The sequence below is a fragment of the Xenopus tropicalis genome, chromosome 3 (assembly GCF_000004195.4).
Source record: "Xenopus tropicalis strain Nigerian chromosome 3, UCB_Xtro_10.0, whole genome shotgun sequence".
NCBI lineage: Eukaryota > Metazoa > Chordata > Amphibia > Anura > Pipidae > Xenopus > Xenopus tropicalis.
Genome location: NC_030679.2, coordinates 130,924,994 through 130,940,811, shown reverse-complemented (window position 1 = coordinate 130,940,811; position 15,818 = coordinate 130,924,994).

The following is a 15,818-nucleotide window of genomic DNA, read 5'->3' as shown; positions in this document are numbered from 1 at the left end:
TACCTATGGTCCCGAGCATTATCGATAAAGGGTCTTATACCTGTACCTTTCTCCAGAATGCTCGGGACCAAGTGTATTCCGGATAAGGGATCTTTCTGTAATTTGGATCTCCATACCTTAAGTCTACTAAAAAATCAATAAATATTAATTAAACCCAATAGGACTGTTCTGCTAATTCTGTTCTGGTAATTATATCTTAGTTGGGATCAAGTACAGGTACTGTTTTATTATTACAGAGAAAAGGGAATCATTTAACCATTAAATAAACCCAATAGGGCTGTTCTGCCCCCAATAAGGGGTAATTATATCTTAGTTGGGATCAAGTACAGGTACTGTTTTATTATTACAGAGAAAAGGGAATCATTTAACCATTAAATAAACCCAATAGGGCTGTTCTGCCCCCAATAAGGGGTAATTATATCTTAGTTGGGATCAAGTACAGGTACTGTTTTATTATTACAGAGAAAAGGGAATCATTTAACCATTAAATAAACCCAATAGGGCTGTTCTGCCCCCAATAAGGGGTAATTATATCTTAGTTGGGATCAAGTACAAGGTTCTGTTTATTATAACAGAAAAAAAGGAAATCAGTTTTAAAATTCTGAATTATTTGATTAAAATGGAGTCTATGGAAGACAGGCTTTCCATAATTTGGAGCTTTCTAGATAACAGGTTTCCCGATAACAGATCCTATACCTGTATATAGATATGAGTGTGGACCAATAAACTTTTTACTTTTTTGAACCTACTCGAGCTGTGAGAGCTTTCAACGTGGTATGTATGTATACTGTATATATTGACTTTAGTAAGTGTGAATGTGATATAGACCTTAGATTGTAAGCTCCTCTGGGGCAGGGAACGATGAATAATAAAATCTATGTAAAGCACTGCAGAAATGTGTGTGTGCTATATAAATAATAGGAAATAATAAATAATATAATGGTTACTCTATTGCCACAAGGGGTAAAGCTCTAGGACACTATAGAGTTTCTTTACATTCCCCCTGCTTATAACCGCTGCTCTGTAGTGACTGGTGGGGGTTCCTCCTGTTTGTACCCCCTTTAATGACTCACAAAACCATAAATCTATGCTAGAAGCAACCCATTGTGCATTGCCTTGTTGGCTGCCCAGTATAAAGCTCCCAGATCAATAGACACACATAAATATGATATGATTTGCATTTCTAGCTAACATGAGTACACTCTGTGTCCAGGGAGTTCTCTGCCAATGGGAGCTGCTTAACTCAACCGCACAATCCATCATACTAATGTAACACTTGCCTTTCGTTCACTTGCATTCCAATTAAAGGGCAAGTTCTTCCATAAATACTGTTTTTTTCCTTAATTTTGTGGCATGCCATATCTTTCTATTCAGATAAATGCCTAGTTGCTAAGGCCAGAGAACATAGCAACCAGATGGGTGTTTTAATGAGCCTGCTACAAGTTGGACAGCCATGCTCTACAGCAGTGGCTCCCAAACTGTGGCATCGGCCCAGATGGACCCATAATAAAGGCTAGGTGGTGAAGAAACCCATAGAAGCCTAGCTGGAAGGTTGGGTGAGATCTGGGGGGAACGGTGCCCCTCAGGGCACCAGTAAAACTCTCAGGGAGTTTAGGTGTCAGTGGGTCATCTTGCTCACCCAACCATGTGGAGAGTGGTCTATAGTTTTCTGGTGGGCCCCCTGTTATCCACGTCTCTTACTGGGGGTAAGCTCCTGGTTGGTTCTACCAACTTCCAGCCTGCAACCCTCCATGTGTTGTAGAACTACAACTTCCAAAACATTGTAATAAGGTGGGGTGGTAGTAGTATTAGAGCATCTAAAATACTTCAGGTTAGTCAAACATGGCGCAAAGATAATAATGATAAATGTGGGATGAAGGTGTAAAGGTGGCATTTGCAAGGATGCCAAACAAGCTAATATTTCCCCCGATATACCCCTAGGGCCAAACAATCACATTCCAATGAAGTTTGCCTTATAAGTCTAAGTTTGCAGTTGGTCTGTATTATTTATAGCCGTGATAAACCCTGATGGTTCAGTGGGGGTCCTTTGGCCAGTAAATGTTCAACCAAGGATGGTTTACAAAGCTACCTTTGTGCCAACCCACATACTGTGCTTTGCTTCTGATCCACATATGTCCCACCAATTAGACATGCCAATACAGAAATACAATTAGCAGGGCTGCCCTGATTGCATAGTAAATCCATTTAATCCTTTCACATTCAGTGCAGCCCTGCTAATTGCATCACTTCAATAGGTAACCCCGGAATCAACACTCGATCTGGCAGTTTTACTTAAACGCGTGTAAAAGGCTTTGCATAATGAAAGAAAGTGTAATTTAAGCAACTTTCCAGTACAGACTAAACATATTTTCATGGGTTATTTGATGGTGTTATTGCAGTTGAGATCTGTTTCTGACTGCCCCTTTGTACACTGCTGGTTCCGACTCTTGAAACAATGGCGCAGAAGCCAGCTCTCCTCCAGGCCAAACAGGCAGTTTGCGGAATAAGTGGAACATGTGTGTTAGTTGTTGAGAAATATGGGGATATCAGAAGCCACCTCAAAGTCATGTGACCTGTATAAAAGCACTCAAGTGGTAGCCTTATGCCTTTCCATGGCCATGGATTCCTTTGGTGACATCTGATCTCCTTATATGTTACACTAAGGGTTAGAATGGATTATTTATGTTTATGAATAGCTTTATTAAACTCTCTAGGTAGCTTTGTTATTTATATATATACAATAGCTAGCCACCTTCCAGGGAGACTAATAGGTAGCTGACTAGCCTAGACTTGCCACCTATTTCCTTCTTAAAGTCACCTAAATATTTAGCATTTGCCTCAAGGCCAAGCTGTCCTGCCCCTGTTTTCACTTTCTTTGTCTTTCCTGTGACCCAAAGGGAATCGGGATCTTTTCCAATGTATACTAGATGGGGCCGTAAAGAGATTCTGTTTTCAGCAGGTTTTACCATGAGTCCTAGAGGTGCTGTGCTGTGGTTGTCTTTATCAGAGATCTTTACCATATATATATATACTGTATATATCAATCCAAATAGTGTCAACACTCCAAGGCTCAATATCCTGCGGGGTGCACAGCCAAAATGTGAGTATGCAAAAAGTAATAATCATCTGTGGCCGGCACACCCTTCAATACTTTGTCAAAAATTTATTGAAAACATATTGTTTAAAACTGACGTTTCGGTCCTTATTAGGACCTCATTAGGACCTTGAGAAAGGACCGAAACGTCGGTTTTAAACAATATGTTTTCAATAAATTTTTGACAAAGTATTGAAGGGTGTGCCGGCTGCGGATGATTATTACTTTATATATATATATATATATATATATATATATATATATATATATATTTTTTTTTTTTTTTTTTTTTTTTTTTCCCAGTTAAGGGATCTTTCTTTCTGTAATTTGGATCAGCATACCTCAAGTCTATTAAAAAACTATTTAAACATTAATTAAAACCAATAGAATGAATGTTTTGCCCCCAATAAGGATTAATTATATCTTAGTTGGGATCAAGTACAGGTACTGTTTTATTATTACAGAGAAAAGGGAATCATTTAACCATTAAATAAACCCAATAGGGCTGTTCTGCCCCCAATAAGGGGTAATTATATCTTAGTTGGGATCAAGTACAGGTACTGTTTTATTATTACAGAGAAAAGGGAATCATTTAACCATTAAATAAACCCAATAGGGCTGTTCTGCCCCCAATAAGGGGTAATTATATCTTAGTTGGGATCAAGTACAGGTACTGTTTTATTATTACAGAGAAAAGGGAATCATTTAACCATTAAATAAACCCAATAGGGCTGTTCTGCCCCCAATAAGGGGTAATTATATCTTAGTTGGGATCAAGTACAGGTACTGTTTTATTATTACAGAGAAAAGGGAATCATTTAACCATTAAATAAACCCAATAGGGCTGTTCTGCCCCCAATAAGGGGTAATTATATCTTAGTTGGGATCAAGTACAGGTACTGTTTTATTATTACAGAGAAAAGGGAATCATTTAACCATTAAATAAACCCAATAGGACTGTTCTGCCCCCAATAAGGGGTAATTATATCTTAGTTGGGATCAAGTACAGGTACTGTTTTATTATTACAGAGAAAAGGGAATCATTTAACCATTAAATAAACCCAATAGGGCTGTTCTACCCCCAATAAGGGGTAATTATATCTTAGTTGGGATCAAGTACAGGTACTGTTTTATTATTACAGAGAAAAGGGAATCATTTAACCATTAAATAAACCCAATAGGGCTGTTCTGCCCCAATAAGGGGTAATTATATCTTAGTTGGGATCAAGTACAGGTACTGTTTTATTATTACCAGGGCCGGATTTAACTTGGTGGCGCCCCGAGGCCGCCCCTGCCCCCGCGAGTGCGCATGCACGATCTATGCGCATGCGCACATTTAAACTCCCATACGGAGCAGTGGGGAGAGGTCCCGACTGCTCCGTATGGGAGATAAATTTAAAAATTCTGTTGCGGCGGGGCGGCATGCCGCCCCTAAACTTGTGCCACCCTAGGCCCGGGCCTTTGTGGCCTTTCCACAAATCCGGGCCTGATTATTACAGAGAAAAGGGAATCAATTAACCATTAAATAAACCCAATAGGGCTGTTCTGCCCCCAATAAGGGGTAATTATATCTTAGTTGGGATCAAGTACAGGTACTGTTTTATTATTACAGAGAAAAGGGAATCATTTAACCATTAAATAAACCCAATAGGGCTGTTCTGCCCCCAATAAGGGGTAATTATATCTTAGTTGGGATCAAGTACAAGGTACTGTTTTATTATTACAGAGAAAAAGGAAATCAAATTTAAAAATGTGAATTATTTGCTTATAATGTTGTCTGTGGGATAATGGGTTTCTGCATAACGGATCCCACACACACACACACACACACACACTATACAGGTATAGGACCCATTATCCAGAATGCTCGGGACCAAGGGTATTCCAGATAAGGGGTCTTTCTGTAATTTGGATCTAAAAAATCAATAAAACATTGATTAAACCCAATAAGATTGTTTTGCATCCAATAAGGATTAATTATATCTTAGTTGGGATCAAATACAGGTACAGTTTTGTTATTACAGAGAAAAAGGAAATCATTTTTAAAAATCTGAATTATTTGATTAAAATGGAGTCTATGGGAAACGGACTTTCCGTAATTCAGAGCTTTCTGGATAATGGGTTTCTGGATAACAGATCCCATGCCTGTATATCTCAAACTAAGAGAAGGGCACACACCATAAAAGATATTTGCCTGGGTGGCGTGTGGTAAATGCAAACATAAAGCAAAAAATATTCAAAATCCTTTTATTTGTGCAAAATCAACATTTAGGTCACATACTCAGACAGTTATATATATATGTATATAATACACAAGAGCTATGAATATCTTGCAAAATATGTCCCATGGCTAACTGAAACTTGGGTAAAATAACAATAATGTACCCTTGCAGTGAAACCTGTGTATTATAATAAATAATGTACCCCCAGAGTTCCTTGACCTGTATAAAAGCCTTCACCCTTCACCGTTGTACCTTTATATGGGTCATAGAACTCCTCAATGACTTATCGGGGCTGATTTACTAACCCACGAATCCGACCCGAATTGGAAAAGTTCCGACTTGAAAACGAACATTTTGCGACTTTTTCGTATTTTTTGCGATTTTTTCGGCGTCTTTACGAATTTTTCGTTACCAATACGATTTTTGTGTAAAAACGCGAGTTTTTCGTAGCCATTACGAAAGTTGCGTAAAATCGCCTGATTTTTTCGTAGCGTTAAAACTTGCGCGAAAAGTTGCGCCTTTTTCGTAGCGTTAAAACTTAAAAGGTGCGAAGTTTCGCGTAAGTTTTAACGCTATGAAAAAAGCGCAACTTTTTGCGCAAGTTTTAACGCTATGAAAAATCGCCAGATTTTACGCAACTTTCGTAATGGCTACCAAAAACTCGCGTTTTTACGCAAAATTGGTATTGGTAACGAAAAATTCGTAAAGACGCCGAAACAATCGCAAAATACCGATCATTACGAAAAAAACGCAATCGGACTCATTTCGACCCGTTCGTGGGTTAGTAAATGTGCCCCATAGTATAGTTTTAGAGTTTCCCTGGGGTGTTGAGCAAGGGGCGAGGGTGGGGTGTATAAGGGTATGGTTGTGGATTCGGTTCTCAATGCAGGAGTTAAGTAAACGCAAATAAACCTTTCTGTTAAAAGGATGATTGTCTCTTTCTCTTGTTAGGCACTGGCTCATACCATTAAAGGGGTTGTTCACCTTTAAATTAACTTTTAGATGATGAAGAGTGTGTTATTCTGAGACAGTTTGCAATTGGTCTTCATTGCAACCAGGCAGTGATTTGAGGCTGGAATATGAACAGGAGAGGACCTGAATAGAAAAATAAGTAATAAAGAGTAACAATAACATTGTAGCCTCACAGAGCAATAATTGTTTAAGCTGTTGGGGTCAGCGACCCCATTTGAAGGCAAATACTTAAAAAACTATAAATAATAAAAAATGAAGAGCAATTGCTAAGAATAGGCTATTAATTGGCATGAATGATAAAAGTACCAGTACTGGTGCTTTTTGGTCTGAAGACGCTAGAGCTGTATTTTGGGGCAGAACTGTTGGAGCTGCAGAACAGGATGGCTTCTCAGCTGGCTAATATCAGGGAATTGATATAGAGATCTTGAGCAGCAGGGAACTGGTCAGTAATACAATTACCTTTATCACTGGGAAATGAGTGTTTCTCCAAACAACTGTCACTAGCAAATGTCCCCCAGTCCTATCAGCCCATCAGAGACACGTCCACCCTCAGATAGCCAGGAAACCGCCAGTGTATTTTGGGAAACAGGCCTTTTAATCTCTCTGCCTGCCGGAGGCTTGGGGGTCAGATGAGATAAAAGTGGCAAAGCTGAGACTAGTGGCAAATGGAGTGGCCACTTGCACAGGCATAGAGAAAGTGTGATAATTGCTTATGATTTAGGGCAGTGGTACACGGGGAGATTAGTAGCCCAGCGTCAAATCTTCATTGTCGTGGGCAACTAATCTCCCCGCAATGCCATTCCACTGGCTAGAATGTAAATCGTCAGTGGGATGGTATACGCGTTGCTGCGATGTCCCGCAGTCGCCCGAAGTTGCCTTGAGAGGATTGGCGATTTACATTCTAGCCGGTGGGATTGCATTGCAGGGAGATTGGGGGGCTGACCCTTGGCCTCTGTTTATCCACATGCCAAAATCAGCCCCATGTGGCATCAGCCTTACAAGTAATAGTAGGGGCTACATGATAAGTTTCCAATGGAAGTTAATTATTCGGGCAGTCTGTTGTCTCTCTGTACATGGGTGAAGACACGGAGCTACTAGTAGCAGCTACTGCTACAAAAATGAACAATACTGAGACTTTACTGATAATTGTGTGTTTTGTGTGTTTTAGGGCTCTGGCACATGGGGAGATTATTCGCCAACGACAAATCTCCCTTGTCACGGGCGACTAATCTCCCCGAACTACCATCCCACCGGCGAACATGTAAGTCGCCTGTGGGATGGTACACGCTGCGCAGGCGATTTCGGCAAATCGCCGAAGTTGCCTCACGAGGCATTTTCGGCAATTTGCGCCACCGTGTGTGGCATGCCACCGGCGACTTACATGTTCGCCGGTGGGATGGCAACTGATGGCAACTCGGGGAGATTAGTCGCCCGTGAACAGGGAGATTTGTTGCGGGCGACTAATCTCCCTGTGTGCCAGAGGCCTTAGCAGAGGCAATTCTTAGTCTTCTCAGACTATGGCAGGGTATTTTCTGGCATTTAGTAGCTTTGACAAGTAACTGCTACTAAGTAGCTCCATGTGTCTTCATTTAAAAGCTTTTACTGTTCCTACATTATGATAACCTTTGCCATATCTAATAGCAAAAGGATTGTGTGGCAAAGCTTTGGGTTGCATTGAAGGGTTTAAAACCACAAGTTGGATGAAAGATAACGTCTCAATAATCCAGTCATTAACAGACAAAGGCGGTCTGTGCAGCGCAGTTTATGACAAAAGACTGTGAACAGACAATCATTTGACGAAGGGATGCCGCGAGGAATTAGCCTTTCCCAGATATCTGCAAATGTCCATCCCTCGGGAATCTTCTTGAGATTTGTTGCTCTCTTCCCAAACTTTAGGTGCAGCAGTTACTCACCAGGGTCCAGGACTGTATGGGCAATGTGGACACCAAGAATGGGATATTTTAATGCTAACTAAGAACATGGAAGGGTTTTGGGAGGTATGTTTGGATACATCTGATGAAATTAAGGAACAAGTGATGAAAGGAGTCAACGGGTGGAAGTCAACAAACATGGGGTCTTTAGTTACACTGGCAACTACGTTGGGTTCAGGGCTGTCCCACTACTAGAAGATCTGCAATCCCCATGGGCCACTAATCTCCCCGAAAAGCCTTTCCACCAACAATAAAGGGAATCAGCAGTGGAAAGGCCTATGCATCGATTCGGTTTTCTGAAGTCACGCAAAGTTGCCTATAGGAGGACTCCTTTTATTGCCGGTGGAAAGGCTTTTGGGTAGATTGGTCGCATCTGGTAGCAGAGATTTATCGTGGGCGACTAATCTCCCTGTGGGACATTACCCTAAAGCAGTGATCTCCAACCAGTGGCTTGTGAGCAACATGTTGCTCCCCAACCCCTTGGATGTTGCTCTCAGTGCCCCCAAACCAGGGAGTTATTTTTCAATTCCTGACTTGGGGGCAAGTTTTGGTTGAATATAAACAAGATTTACTACCAAATAAAGCCCCCTGTAAGCTGATAGGGTGCATAGAGGTTCCATAATAGGCAATCTTATCCCTTATTGGGCACCTCCTTGAACTTTTATGGTGCTTGTGTTGCTCTCCAAGTCGTTTTACATTTGACTGTGGCTCACGAGTAAGAAAGGTTGGGGATCCCTGCCCTAAAGCATATCCAGCGTGGGATGTCTAAATGAATGGATCTTTGCTTCATTTTACCACCCACATACTGGGAGAAGTCAGGTTGATCTGATCTGTCTTTGGAGACCAGGGCTGGGAGGACTGTGTAGCAGGAAGCAGAGGAATGGAATTGGAGATCTCCTACTCTAGTGGGACAGCCCTGAACCCAATGTAGTTGCCAGTGTAATTAAAGACCCCATGTTTGGGACCTTACCCTTATCCTTGTACCTTTAATAAATGTTTTCTTAATGATCTTTGGTGGAACTGTCCTGAGCAGGAGGCAGCTGTGACACTGAGCAGTTTCCCAGATCAGTAGTTCCCCACAAAGGACATACTCTGTGTGCTTCCAGGTTAATCATTAAATGGGCTGCTCAACTTCAGCACTTAGTAACTGACACCTTATTTAACTCTATAATGCTCCTCGAATGTCTAAATAACTTGTTTATTCTATTTTTTTCACGATTCGTGTACTTTTTGCACTAAAACTTGAATTTTTCATGCAAAAAATATCATTTGTTTCACCATACATTATGCGTAAAAACCGTTTCCGAAAGGAAAAAAGCCGCTGAGGTCAGAGCAACTGCCTGTTTCCAAATGGAAAACCTTTTTTGTATCAGAGGTTTTTGGATTCCCTGTTCACTGAAAAACACAAACATTTGTGGGTTTCACTTTTTTTCACTTTTTCATTTGTACCTTTTCAATTTGGATTTTTTATGAAATGACTAGACCTTTGTTGTTTTAGTGGAAATGAGTTAAGTCGTGGTTTCAAAAAACACTAAAACCCTCATCTCTGAAAATGATAATGGTGATAACTATGCCTCCCAAATTGATTTGTTCACTGATTTTGGGTTTTTTTTGTATTAGTTTTATGTTTTCACAATATATATTTACTTAGCCTATAACTTACAAAGAAGACTATTTATTGATGAATTCCACAACTGGGTAGTGGATGTAGGGAAAAAGAACAGCAAAGAGAACATTTTTACTAAAATCTTTGAAAAATGGCATTGCTGCAAAGGCCCCACCTGGAATGCGCTTTCTCCTCACACCCCTCTACATAAACAGCAATGCTTTTATTATCCCACATTATCCTCCATATGCCACTGGGCTTTATAAAGATTATACTTTATTTACTGGTAGAACTTATCTAAGGACCCTATAACAAGCAGGATATGAAACCCACACAAGGAGAATATATCCCCTGACTGGAATTAAACCTAGGACCCCAGTGCAGAAATGCTTACCATTGCACCCTACCACCAAAACACTTCATGTTTGTTAACCCTCTGTGGGACGTGTGCAACCCTAGAGGGTTTTTCTAGTGGATTATGCTTGTATACACCACTAGGAATCTAACTAGTGATGTACTAGTACTATGGGATCTATTTGGATGGTGGCCCATGGGGGCCCAGCTCCATATTTGACATACATTTATTTTCTTGCAAAATAAAGCAGGAGCAGGGAAGGGGCAGAGCAGGGGGTATGGTGGGAAGGAGTTGCTGCGGGTGTTGACAGAACAGCCCAAGGAACAATGGATCAACTAAAGATTGATATGTTGAGAACCACCCAGAGCCCTAGGTTATATTCTACTTTTATTCCCCTGCAGCTCCCTCCCGCTTCTGTTCTGAACCAGTCATCCGGGCTATTAGCCAAGTCAGTGGGTCAGTGCTATATGCCTATCCATGTGGATGGACAAGTCAGACAATATCAGACTGTTTAGCCTGAAGGCTGATTATATCTGTATAACAAACCATGCAGAAGTTCCAGATGCTAAGGAGGACGCCACTCCATAAATCTTCCCAATCCTATAGTTTTCTCTGGAATGGATTTCTCTGGCTGCGCCTTCCCTTCTAAACGCCCAAAACTCGTGAAAATGTTCTGCAGCCTTCGCTCTGGCTTTATATATGCAGGTCACTGAGTTCAATGGCTGTAATAAGAAACCTCGGCAGGATGATAACTGGGACTCTACATATATAATAAAGGCAACAAAGAGAACTGTTACACAAAATAATGGCAATGCCAAAACAATAATTATACTAAAATACAGGTTATGGTTACACGTTGTTACAATTGCTCTATTCACAGAATTAAAAAGTGTAAAGGGAAAGTTCACTTAGAATAAAAAGGAAAATATAGCCTATTTATAAGTATTTTCATAAATGTTTAATAACAGATACTGACATTGGGCATTACAGTGGGTGCCACCATACTCTTCCATGTCAGAGCAACCAGCTCAGTCTCGTTACAACCCCACCACCATAACAAAGCTACTGCCTGAAAGCACCTTCTTGACAGGTAATCATGGCATGGAAAAACTGACTGTCTTGTTGCCCATCTGTCCCAGCTCCTGCCCTAAAATGGAGCCCAGGCAGCTACATCAGCCAAACGGTTGCCTTGTCCTCCAGAAACTTTACTTAAATTTTGACTGCTGGGGACTATGGACCTCAAAAGAGATCCCAGCCCAGTTCCAAAGTAATCCAAGTGCATCTTATCTATGCCTATCCATATGGTCCCTGCTCTGCTGCTTCAGATGATATCGGGGGATAATTCTATGCATTTCAGTGAAGTGGTGCAAACTACTGACAGTGGTAGACAGACCTGTAACTATGGGAGATGGGTAAGAGGGGCTTAAATCAGAGAAACTCCCAGCAATTAGGCAGCATGGTGGCTCGGTGGGTCCTGGGATCAATTTCATCATGGCAGGCCTAGACTGGGATTTAAAATAGGCCCTGGCATTTCAAATAATTGCTTTTTATGATGAGGTAAGTAAGAAGCTGGACAGTGGGGATGCAGTAGATATAATCTATTTGGATTTTGCCAAAGCATTTGATACCGTTCCCCACAAACGACTGCTTTCTAAGCTAAGGTCTATTGGTCTTAGTGAAGTCGTTTGCACATGGATAGAAAACTGGCTACAGGATCGGGTACAGAGGGTGGTTGTTAATGGTACATTCTCTACTTGGAATAAGGTTCTCAGTGGGGTCCCTCAGGGTTCTGTACTGGGTCCATTTTTGTTTAATTTGTTCATAAATGACTTAGGGGAGGGTATTATGAGTAATGTATCAGTGTTTGCAGATGACACAAAACTCTGCAGACCAGTCAATTCTATCCAGGATGTGACATCCCTGCAGCAGGATCTTGACCAACTGGCAATCTGGGCAGCTAAGTGGCAGATGAGATTTAATGTGGATAAATGTAAGGTCATGCACCTGGGATGTAAAAATATGCAAGCCCCGTATACCCTTAATGGGAATGCACTAGGCAAATCCATAATGGAGAAGGACCTTGGAGTCCTTGTAGATAATAAACTTGGCTGTAGCAAGCAATGCCAGGCAGCAGAGATTCACGGGGGGAGGGGGTTATTCTTCCCCTTTGCAGAGCGCTGGTAAGGCCCCATCTAGAATATGCTGTTCAGTTTTGGTCTCCAGTGCTCAAACGGGACATTACTGAGTTAGAGAGGGTCCAGAGAAGGGCAACTAAGCTGGTAAAGGGTATGGAAAGTCTCAGTTATGAAGAAAGACTGGCCAAGTTGGGTCTGTTTACACTGGAGAAGAGGCGCTTAAGAGGTGACATGATAACTATGTATAAATATATAAAGGGGATCATATAATAACCTCTCTAATGTTTTATTTACCAGTAGGTCCTTCCAACGGACACGAGGGCACCCACTTCGTTTAGAAGAAGGGAGGTTCCATTTAAATATTCGGAAAGGATTTTTTACAGTGAGAGCAGTGAAGTTGTGGAATTCCCTCCCCGAATCAGTCGTGCTGGCTGATACATTATATAGCTTTAAGAAGGGGCTGGATGGATTCTTAGCAAGTGAGGGAATACAGGGGTATGGGAGATAGCTCTTAGTACAAGTGAGGGAATACAGGGGTAGGGGAGATAGCTCTCAGTACAAGTGAGGGAATACAGGGGTAGGGGAGATAGCTCTCAGTACAAGTGAGGGAATACAGGGGTAGGGGAGATAGCTCTCAGTACAAGTGAGGGAATACAGGGGTAGGGGAGATAGCTCTCAGTACAAGTGAGGGAATACAGGGTTATGGGAGATAGCTCTCAGTACAAGTGAGGGAATACAGGGTTATGGGAGATAGCTCTCAGTACAAGTGAGGGAATACAGGGGTAGGGGAGATAGCTCTCAGTACAAGTGAGGGAATACAGGGGTAGGGGAGATAGCTCTCAGTACAAGTGAGGGAATACAGGGGTAGGGGGGATAGCTCTCAGTACAAGTGAGGGAATACAGGGGTATGGGAGATAGCTCTTAGTACAAGTGAGGGAATACAGGGGTAGGGGAGATAGCTCTCAGTACAAGTGAGGGAATACAGGGGTAGGGGAGATAGGTCTCAGTACAAGTGAGGGAATACAGGGGTAGGGGAGATAGCTCTCAGTACAAGTGAGGGAATACAGGGGTAGGGGAGAGAGCTCTCAGTACAAGTGAGGGAATACAGGGGTAGGGGAGATAGCTCTCAGTACAAGTGAGGGAATACAGGGGTAGGGGAGATAGCTCTCAGTACAAGTGAGGGAATACAGGGGTAGGGGAGATAGCTCTCAGTACAAGTGAGGGAATACAGGGGTATGGGAGATAGCTCTCAGTACAAGTGAGGGAATACAGGGGTAGGGGAGATAGCTCTCAGTACAAGTGAGGGAATACAGGGGTATGGGAGATAGCTCTCAGTACAAGTGAGGGAATACAGGGGTAGGGGAGATAGCTCTCAGTACAAGTGAGGGAATACAGGGATATGGGAGATAGCTCTTAGTACAAGTGAGGGAATACAGGGGTATGGGAGATAGCTCTCAGTACAAGTGAGGGAATACAGGGGTATGGGAGATAGCTCTCAGTACAAGTGAGGGAATACAGGGGTAGGGGAGATAGCTCTCAGTACAAGTGAGGGAATACAGGGGTAGGGGGGATAGCTCTCAGTACAAGTGAGGGAATACAGGGGTATGGGAGATAGCTCTCAGTACAAGTGAGGGAATACAGGGGTATGGGAGATAGCTCTCAGTACAAGTGAGGGAATACAGGGTTATGGGAGATAGCTCTCAGTACAAGTGAGGGAATACAGGGGTAGGGGAGATAGCTCTCAGTACAAGTGAGGGAATACAGGGTTATGGGAGATAGCTCTCAGTACAAGTGAGGGAATACAGGGGTAGGGGAGATAGCTCTCAGTACAAGTGAGGGAATACAGGGGTAGGGGAGATAGCTCTCAGTACAAGTGAGGGAATACAGGGGTAGGGGAGATAGCTCTCAGTACAAGTGAGGGAATACAGGGGTAGGGGAGATAGCTCTCAGTACAAGTGAGGGAATACAGGGGTATGGGAGATAGCTCTCAGTACAAGTGAGGGAATACAGGGGTAGGGGAGATAGCTCTCAGTACAAGTGAGGGAATACAGGGGTATGGGAGATAGCTCTCAGTACAAGTGAGGGAATACAGGGGTAGGGGAGATAGCTCTCAGTACAAGTGAGGGAATACAGGGATATGGGAGATAGCTCTCAGTACAAGTGAGGGAATACAGGGGTATGGGAGATAGCTCTTAGTACAAGTGAGGGAATACAGGGGTATGGGAGATAGCTCTCAGTACAAGTGAGGGAATACAGGGGTATTGGAGATAGCTCTCAGTACAAGTGAGGGAATACAGGGGTAGGGGGGATAGCTCTCAGTACAAGTGAGGGAATACAGGGGTATGGGAGATAGCTCTCAGTACAAGTGAGGGAATACAGGGGTATGGGAGATAGCTCTCAGTACAAGTGAGGGAATACAGGGGTAGGGGAGATAGCTCTCAGTACAAGTGAGGGAATACAGGGGTAGGGGAGATAACTCTCAGTACAAGTGAGGGAATACAGGGGTATGGGGGATAGCTCTCAGTACAAGTGAGGGAATACAGGGGTAAGGGAGATAGCTCTCAGTACAAGTGAGGGAATACAGGGTTATGGGAGATAGCTCTCAGTACAAGTGAGGGAATACAGGGGTAGGGGAGATAGCTCTCAGTACAAGTGAGGGAATACAGGGGTATGGGAGATAGCTCTCAGTACAAGTGAGGGAATACAGGGTTATGGGAGATAGCTCTCAGTACAAGTGAGGGAATACAGGGGTAGGGGAGATAGCTCTCAGTACAAGTGAGGGAATACAGGGTTATGGGAGATAGCTCTCAGTACAAGTGAGGGAATACAGGGGTAGGGGAGATAGCTCTCAGTACAAGTGAGGGAATACAGGGGTATGGGAGATAGCTCTCAGTACAAGTGAGGGAATACAGGGTTATGGGAGATAGCTCTCAGTACAAGTGAGGGAATACAGGGGTAGGGGAGATAGCTCTCAGTACAAGTGAGGGAATACAGGGGTAGGGGAGATAGCGCTCAGTACAAGTGAGGGAATACAGGGGTAGGGGAGATAGCTCTCAGTACAAGTGAGGGAATACAGGGGTAGGGGAGATAGCGCTCAGTACAAGTGAGGGAATACAGGGGTAGGGGAGATAGCTCTCAGTACAAGTGAGGGAATACAGGGGTAGGGGAGATAGCTCTCAGTACAAGTGAGGGAATACAGGGGTAGGGGAGATAGCTCTCAGTACAAGTGAGGGAATACAGGGGTAGGGGAGATAGCGCTCAGTACAAGTGAGGGAATACAGGGTTATGGGAGATAGCTCTCAGTACAAGTGAGGGAATACAGGGTTATGGGAGATAGCTCTTAGTACTAGTTGATCCAGGGACTGGTCCGATTGCCATCTTGGAGTCAGGAAGGAATTTTTTCCCCTCTGCGGCAAATTAGAGAGGCTTCAGATGGGGTTTTTTGCCTTCCTCTGGATCAACTAGTAGTTAGGCAGGTTATATATAGGCATTATGGTTGAACT